Source organism: Macrobrachium rosenbergii, chromosome 27 (assembly GCF_040412425.1).
Source record: "Macrobrachium rosenbergii isolate ZJJX-2024 chromosome 27, ASM4041242v1, whole genome shotgun sequence".
Lineage (NCBI taxonomy): Eukaryota > Metazoa > Arthropoda > Malacostraca > Decapoda > Palaemonidae > Macrobrachium > Macrobrachium rosenbergii.
This window is the reverse complement of record NC_089767.1, coordinates 23,172,345-23,182,008: the sequence shown is the minus strand read 5'-3', so window position 1 is coordinate 23,182,008 and position 9,664 is coordinate 23,172,345. Positions and strand designations below refer to the sequence as shown.

Sequence of the window (9,664 nt, the reverse complement as noted above, 5' to 3'; positions counted from 1 at the left end):
GAGAGAGAGAGAGAGAGAGAGAGAGAGATCTGAAATTGTATCAGCAGCATAACAGAGAGAGAAGGAAAGAGCCCTATACAAACCAAAATTACGCTCTAATGTTATTAAATTCACGCTCATGGTCTAATGGTCACGATGTTCGCCCCAGCGAGAAGGTACGGATTCGATTCCCGGGAGAGGCTGAGCTTTATGGGCAAACTCCATTAACTCCCTTATGTTTCTAATCATTTAAACAGTGAAATCATTACTGACAATAAAATGTTCGGTACATCGCTGGTCATTCATCAGCGTCAGGTCTGGTCAATAAGTGGAAAAGCCAAATATCTTCAGAGCATAAGACCCATGATCATCTAAATATTTCCTGGGAACTTACGGTAATAAAAATCCAGCCCAACAAGTACATAAAATTAATTACGCAGCCAAAACTGACAATCAGCTGTTAATTGGATGTGTGTATTTGTTACAGGCTTTCCTCACTGGCAGTTTTTTTACGATTCTTGTGTTTCGCAAAAATTTGTTTCAGTTGCCAAATGCTAATTATCTTTTTAGGTAGCCTCTTCTTCCTTTCAGTTTTACATCTCTCGCCTGAGTTGTCAAAATTTTTTTTTGTCTTTCAGTCTCTACGAGAATAATAATAATAATAATTAACTCCTCATCATCACCATTAACAGAGATATAAATAAATTTATAAATAAACAGATAAATAAATAAATAAATAAATAAATAAATAAATAAATAAATAAATAAATGCAAAAATTAAAATCCATTTATTAACAGAAATACAAAAGAAATAAACATAAATAAATAAACAAATAAATAAATAAATAAATAAATAAATGAAAACATATCCAAATCGATCCCATCCATCGCATTAAAAATCATAACAGAAACACAAAAAATAAACATCATTAATTACATTGAATAAAGAAAAAAATGAAAACCTATCCAAATCGAGACGATCCTGCGCGTAGCATCGGCGAAATGAAACCCAAGCGTCACGGAGAGAGGATGAGCCCTTTCACTCCGCCCACCAATGTATCAAATACCGAGAGATTAGATACCTGAGGCATCCCGTTCCCCTGAACCACAACCGGAGGAGGCTGGTCTTAAGAAGATTTAGCCCCGCCCCGAATTTTCCCTCTCTCACGGATCGCTCCACTATTGGGGCTCTCATTAATCTTGGGGAAGGGTGGGGGAAGGGTTGGGTGGGGGTAGAAGGGGGGAAGGGAGAGTTACACTCTATCTAATAACTATAAAAGCACAGGTCTGTTCATATCCTTATGCCGATGCCGGATTTCAATTATGATGTTGCAGGCACCCAGTTGTTGATTTTTATTTTCGTAATCTGGCGTCTCAATGAATATGGTCATTGACACCGAAGTTTTTGAAGGAAGCAGTCTACCCAGAGGAAAAATTAAACCTGAAAGTATTTCCTATATAAAAAACAAGTGTAAAAGATAATCAACAATATAAAGCAAGCTAAGAAAGCTAAATATATATTATTAATATCGCTTGCTATTACGTCTGTCACACAATTGAACTACCATGGTAGTATTTTTCATTTAATCATTATCATTTAGGAAACGGTTTATATAAAAGTATGGGCAGTAATAATTATTTTCCAAGTATGACATTTTTAAAGATTTTTAACCGATTAGTGGCTACAGAAGATTAAATACAAAATCAGTAAATACCAATAATACTCTTATTTGGTTGTACATTGATTTGAATTATAATGATAACCGTTACATTTGTCGAAGATGGTATGTTTGTTCATTCAAGCACGAAACAGCGTCAGTCATGTTCTATATAATCTTGGGGCCAAAGGAAGATAGAGAGACGAACTTCTTTGCAATGGAGATGAACTTCTTTTCCAGTGGAAGCTTATTTTCGTAACTAATAAAATCAAGCATATATATATATATATATATATATATATATATATATATATATATATATATATATATATATATATATATATATATATATATATATATAAAATTGTATATATATATAATTATATATATATATATATATATATATATATATATATATATATATATGCGTGTGTGAGTATTGAAAGGCAAGTATAAGAATGAGGTCATTTCCAAAACAAACCAAGAAAGACTTCATTATCGATTGATATACTTATGATTGTTACGTCATCAGCATCCGGCAAGCAGTAAAAACCTGCCCACAAGCAATACTAGTTCATTCATATTGCTTGGAGAATTATCTCGAGTGCTTCTCGTTATCATATTTACATACAGAGAGAGAGAGAGAGAGAGAGAGAGAGAGAGAGAGAGAGAGAGAGAGAGTGGCTGGGCGAAGGTAATTTTCTCCAATTCTGATTTCTTTAATATTTTGCCTCCGTTTTTCTTTAGATGACCCTATTTAAGAGAACTGTAATCATTTGTGAGGGGTTACTGAAACACAGCTTTCTGTTGTTTGTATGTATGTATGTATGTATGTATGTATGTATGTATGTATGTATGTATGTATGTATGAACTGTATACACACACACATACATATATATAATATAATATATATATATGTATGTATGTATATATATATATATATATATATATATATATATATATATATATACATATATACGTGTGTGTATCAGTATAAGTGTGCACAATTGTGTATTATTCCAAAGATGCGCTAACACGACTACTACTGTACATCCTTACTTGCTAATTTCAAAAGCCCGTAATCTTGACAATTTTGCATACAGCATCTCAGAATTAATATCACTCCTTATAAAGCCATGGCAATGACCCTTAGCCATATTAGTAATTACATGAAAAATATTTGCATTTTGGCTGAATTCAGTTACATCATTCTTAAGATTAACTAACCATTACGATCTTCGTTTTATTTCGTAAGAGTTACACCAAGAAAACAAAAAAATTTTAAACACTGATATTGATAAAAGAAAATATTGATATTTATAAAACAGTGCAACGCCATCATTATATTTATTTTTGGAAACATAGAAGACTGTATGAAATAATTAAATTTGAAGAATTCGTGATCGGGAAAAATAAGTAATTATAAAAATTAAAAAATTAAAAACATTAAGCATCGGTAAGAAACAGTTAATATGAAGTTGACTACGGCTAAACCTAGTGAAGTTACCTTTTGGATTTGCAAAACGCGAACTTCAGCAAGGAATCGATTTAGAAAATATTCTAAATAAAATAAATGATCAAAAATATGGTAAGAGTAACCACAAATCTTCTTCTTTAATTGATTTATTCAACTTTTCATGATGGCGCATGTCAAATAATTTTGTTTTTCTCAGTGTAACCTGGCATCATTGTAGAATAATTGTAATTGTAATTCAATTGAATCGTAATTAATTACAGAATTTCGTGCAAATAATTTTGTATTTCTCAGTGTAATCTGGCATCATTGCAGAATAATTGTAATTGTAATTTAATTGAATTGTAATTAATTAGAGAATTTCGTACGTGTAATTGTAATTGTAGCTGAAAATGAAATTATAGTAATTGTAATTTAATAGTAACTGTAATTTGATCGAAATGTAATTAATTACAGAATTTCGTGTAATTGTAACTGAAAATGAAATTATAGTAAGCAATTGTAATTCAATTAATTACAGGGTGATGTAATTTGTAATTCAATTGTAATTATCAAATTGAAGTGGTAAGGATCGGGCTCCATTAAGAGTGATGGGTTGCTTTAATTTGCTTAAAAGACTTAAATTTCCTGGCGCTCCGCCACTATTCCTAACTAGGGCTGATAAATACTGTTTTAATATGACCTCTGCTCTTCTATCACTTACACTTCTGGGAAAAAATTATGAGACCTTATTAGCTCGATTTGCTCGCCTCAAAGATTAGCGTTTACTCTCGCACCCAAATCCCTTGTAATTGTAACTGTAATTGTAATTGAATTTGTTTGTTAAATAATTTTAATTGTAATGTGATTGATATTTCCAAATGTAATTATATTTGTAATTATAATTTAATTTTTTTAAAGTAATTGTAATTGTAATTGTGATTTTTTGAAAGCAAGTGTGATTGTAATTGTGATTTTTTGAAAGTAATTGTAATTGTGATTTTTTAAAAGTATTGTAATTGTAATTGTAATTTATTACTTCAAGTGTAATTACTCCAACCCTGGTTGATAATTATGCTCCGTTTCCATTCAGGAAAGTATGATTAACCACATTTCCTATACAGATATAAGAACGGAAAAAAACGGCACGAATAATAATCCTATCAACATTTTTACACAAGATGATAATAATAATAATAATTATAATAAATCACCAACGGAAAAGTAGAAGCCATAGATTAATTACAATCACATTTTCTCACGTGGTCAGAGGGATTAGTTCCAAGGATTTTACGACAATTATCGTACACTTTGGATGTGAGTTGTCAAAAGTATAAAATATTTTTGTAAACAAATGCATGTCCTGAAAATCGCAATTATAAGAGCAAACCTCTCTCCTCTCTCTCTCTCTCTCTCTCTCTCTCTCTCTCTCTCTCTCTCTCTCTCTCTCTCTCTCTCTCTCGTCAGTATCTTACACGTGGCCTACTTTTTTTAATTTATAATAATAATTATAATTTGTTTACTTCATAATAATAATTATAATTTTTTTACTTTATAACTTTATAATAATAATTATAATGAATCACTGACGGAAAAGTAGGATCCACAGATTAATTACAATAGCATTTTTCCCATCGGAAATATATGAAAGATTTCAAACATTTTACGAAAACCGACAAATGAAACAAAGCTGGTATGAATAAATGAAAACATAATACAGTGATATCAAATAACGGTGATTTCAACGCTTATCGAAAGATGACTACAGAAATGAGGCCGAGAATAAAAGATGGATGGAAGATGAGAGAGTACTTGAAAGGAACAATGAAAACGAGGAAAAATATAATGAAGAGAGTGTTCCACTGTCATTATATGTGAAGATGATGAGCGCAATCCCATGGGACAAGGTAAATGAGCAATGGATTATAGACGTTCTCATGTACACGTGCAAAAGTGAGACTAACAGAGCTGTGGGAAAATGAGGATGATATAATTTAAATATGTTTGCATGCATACATGCATACATACATACATATATACATACATATATATATATATATATATATATATATATATATATATATATATATATATATATATATATATATATATATACGTATGGTGTGTGCGTAAGTATTTCACTTATGTGTAAAGTTCCGAGATGGACAAGTAAAAAAAAAAAAAATATATATATATATATATATATATATATATATATATATATATATATATATATATATATATATATATATATATAAGGTGTGTGAGTGAGTATTTCACTTGTGTGTAAAGTTGTGAGGTGGAGGACAAGTAATTAGACAAATAACAAAAAATACCTAAGAGAGACATAATGCACAAGAAATATGTCTTCCAAACACGCAATATCGGAAGTTCAAGGTGAAAATCATATTTAAGATTCGAAATGAATCACAATAAGCAGCTACGGCGAAACATACATAAATATTTAGATATTCTGGAAGCACGCTAAGTATAACATAAACTGTAATTATTTGTATAAATATTTGTCTATGAAGCATCGGAAAACTTTGGACACATTTTTGAGCGAAAACATTTGCATAGAGGATATTTTGAAATAGGAGATTTGCACGGAAATACAAGGAACTATTTAAGCCGAAGTGATGGCAAAATTGATAAAAGTCTATGCAAAAAAAATTGGCCTAAAATGGAAAACTTACAGGGGAAGGAATAATAATGTTTAAAATTTTAGGAAATTGCAAAAGCAATGAACAGAAAGCGAAAAAATAAGAGCGCTAAATTAAATGAAAAACACATACTGCATCATTCCGAAGCAGTCAAAATGAAGAAGGAAAATGAAAAATAAAGAGCTAAACTTGATGAAAAAAAAAAAAATCGAAAGTAAATGCAGATGAGCGCAGGAATGAGATTTAAAGTCAAATCCATAAACGTGTAAAAAAAAAAAGCATAATATAAACACTGCATGATTTTCCGGATGGAAAATGGAGAGGAGGAACTTTACAAAAATAGGTGAACGAATAGATATGGAAATCTACGAAAAACAGAAAGAAATGAAAGAAAATAAATGAAATATGAATACACACAGCAAATCAAAAAGAACTCAGTTAGGAAATAAAGGAAAATAAACGTGTATTTCAAATAGATAGAATAACTGCAAAACTAAGGTGAATATGCAGAGTTGAATATAATATAAGCGATAGCTGTCATGAAAAATAAAAAAAATTCCAGGTAAATATATCTACTCCTACTATTATTCTAGTATTTTCTAACTGTAACACCCAAATTGCAACGTGACATTTCCGAAATATCCTTCATACATAGTCACGTATACAAAGCACGGCGTATTATTATTTCTCCATAAAAGACAAAGGTCCTTCAGAGTTTCGCGCGATATACCATAGGGATGGAGTCCGCGTGTATCAAAGACCCTCCCGACTACATTTCAATTTTCAACTTCAAAAGATAGATGTGATGGATTTCTGCATTTTTTCCCCACCTCTCTCTCTCTCTCTCTCTCTCTCTCTCTCTCTCTCTCTCTCTCTCTCTCTCACACACACACACACACACACACACACTGGCTGTGCTTACAGACGTGGGGCGACATACACCCGTTTAAAAAGTTGGTAACTGAATTCTTAATTTGTAAATAATCCATTTTTTATCATTTTTACTTGAAACTGAATTTCATGTTTCATCTGGATGGCAATCTTCAGTACCCGATTTCAGATTGTACCTGAAGTGATCTGAATCGTATTCTTTCGGAATACGATGAAAAAAAAAAAGTTGGTGAAAGGGGCAGGCAATGTCACTTAAGCAATCCAGCAAATTCGGGCAAAACAAGACGAGCTAAAACAAAGACACCTAAGGTAATTAGTCAAGCAAACAGTGGAAGTATAAAAAATATATATATATATTTAAAAACTAGTTCACATAATGTTTAAAAAAAGAAAATAAATACATCGGTGACTAAATAGGCAGTGTAATCCGCTTCGCAGAATATTCCAGTTCATAAAACTAGTGTAAATATTAGCGCTGAAAGAGATTTCGACATAAAACGCCTCGCGTAGTTAGGTTTTGAATCCGATTTTCAGTCTCCGCTTGGAAAGGACTCCTTCAGCAAATGAAGGATATCTAGTTTTGATTCAAATATTCCTTTTCCTTCTGCCTTACATACATGCATACATACATACATACATACACACTGTACATATATATATATACATACATATTTATATATATATATATATATATATATATATATATATATATATATATATATATATATATATATATATATATATACATATATATACATACATACATATATATATATATATATATATATATATATATATATATATATATATATATATATATATATATATATATATATATGTATATATATATGTATGTATGTACAGTATATCTCAAACCTCCCATCAGTACCTTCGATCTGCCATCACGTTATTGGCAAATGAATATTCAAATAGGATTCGGAAATCAGTCGGGTCAGAGACACGTCCTTTTGAAAAACAAATTACTAGAACCGTACAAATGAATCACAAATATTTCTTACGTATATTCCAAACATCCTAAAACAGAGGAATGTGACTAAGTCACAAAAATTTTCCCTCAATGTACAGTACAATAATAATAATAATAATAATAATAATAATAATAATAATAATAATAATAATAATAATAACGTATTGTCAATAATGTGGAAAGGATATTATCCATCTATAAAATCTGAAGGTCATGATGTTGCAAATGATTAATAAGAGCTTTACCAACCACAGTCACTCAAGAACAAAATTATTGTCAAGTTAAGAACATAGGGAACGAGGAACAAAGTTAATATTCCCAAAGGGATTTCTTCACTATACTCATTATAACGTCACGGCGTACAGTGATCACTAGTCTTGCGTAAGAATAATGACTAGCTTTAGACAGCCGGAATGTTCGTTCTTGAAAGTGAACAATTTTGGGACTTTTTTTTATAAAGGAGTTTGAAGTCCTTTTAGAAGTAACTGGATTATGAATCCTTTAAAATCCCGTAAAATCCTATAAAATCCTATAAAATCCTATAAAATCCTATAAACTTTATATCGTCCGGAATGTTATTCACGAAAGTTAATAATTTTGGGGGAAAATTTTTTTTTTATAAAGAATTTGAAGCATTATTAAAAATGGCTGAAATCTGAATCCCCTTAAATTCCGTAAAATCCTATAAAATCCTATAAAACCCTATATCGGCCCGTACAAAGCTAAAAGAACTGCATTGGAAATTCTGCAATCCGCTGCTAGATTAAATCAAAGGCGCGTAATTCCATGACGGACTCAGTGTGCTGTAATTATATGAATTTCGTTTACAGACAGATTATAATTACGCATCGTAATTTTGTAACACTATAACGCATTTGGATTATAAAATTTGACGAAGAAATAGCACAGGTAATCTCATCATTCTAATGACATGCTAATTACTCCTAACCGATTGATTTACGGTTACCAAACCTGGCGTCACAAACACTGCTAATTAGTATCTCATTATATCAGTCATTACAAATTCATGAAGAACTCAAACACTCACCCTAAAATTGCAATGAGTTAACCGGCCAGAGCGACTTCGAGAAGCACAACCTCACTCAGCCTTCATTATCCCGATTAACCGATTAACAGTGATCGTCCGTGCATCCGAAGCGACAAATAATCAGTCGATTAATCACTCGACATCATCATCAGTCGACGACGCCCAGCAGCGTATCATTAAGGAAAATGTCCTGTTAATCGGCGAATTTCGCGGCCGTGAAAGCGCTAACTTCGCGAACTCGAAAGCGCGATGTTTTCCTCCCGTTAATCAGTCGTCGGTGTGATTAACCTGTCCGTTTTATGACCACAAAACGACTTGGGTTTTTTTTTTTTTTTTAGAGCGACTGGCCAGAGAAAAAGAAGTGTGTCCTAGTGCACGTCCATCCACCGACCCCAACCAACGTCACACGTGTACTGAACTTGCGGGTGACGCTGCTTCCCGTGACGTCAAGAGTCCGTAGAGGATGTGGGCGGGGCTTAGTGCCGATCCGTGGGCGGGGCTTCGGCCGTCCAGGGCGGGGACCGACCCAACCAATGGACGATATTTCAGATGGTGTGATAGTTCCCTTAATGTCTTACGCTTTCCTCCCAGACTCCTCTTATAGTCTCCGATGGGAGTCTCTCTCTCTCTCTCTCTCTCTCTCTCTCTCTCTCTCTCTCCCCCCTCCACCCCTCCTATCCTTCTTCCTCCCATCAGCCTTTCCTTATCTCTCTCTCTCTCTCTCTCTCTCTCTCTCTCTCTTGCTCTTTCTCTTTATAGTCTCTGAGGGCAGTCGCCCAATTATTTGTTTGTCTGTACGTGTAATATATATATATATATATATATATATATATATATATATATATATATATATATACTCTAACTCGTGAATCGTGGATGAAGCAACTGTGCGGCAAACCTCTGCAATGTTGGCAGGTTCGCACGCCTTCACTAAAGCCTCATGAGTAACTTGTCGACCTCTTTGCACACTTTGAGCGTTCAGT

The 9,664-nt window shown here is 32.4% G+C and overlaps 1 protein-coding gene across 2 annotated transcripts in view; it reads right to left on the bottom strand.

The window, feature by feature from the left end:
* The window catches only part of LOC136853496 (transcription factor hamlet-like), a 94,680-nt gene extending 85,428 nt beyond the window's left edge, over positions 1-9,252 (bottom strand). Inside the window, exon 1 of one of the 2 annotated variants that reach the window (XM_067129149.1) lies at positions 8,682-9,252. The gene's annotated coding sequence lies outside the window, so the exon portion shown is untranslated. The remainder of the gene's footprint in view (positions 1-8,681) is intronic. The other variant, XM_067129150.1, reaches the window with a different exon arrangement.
* Positions 9,253-9,664: the final 412 nt, after the last annotated feature.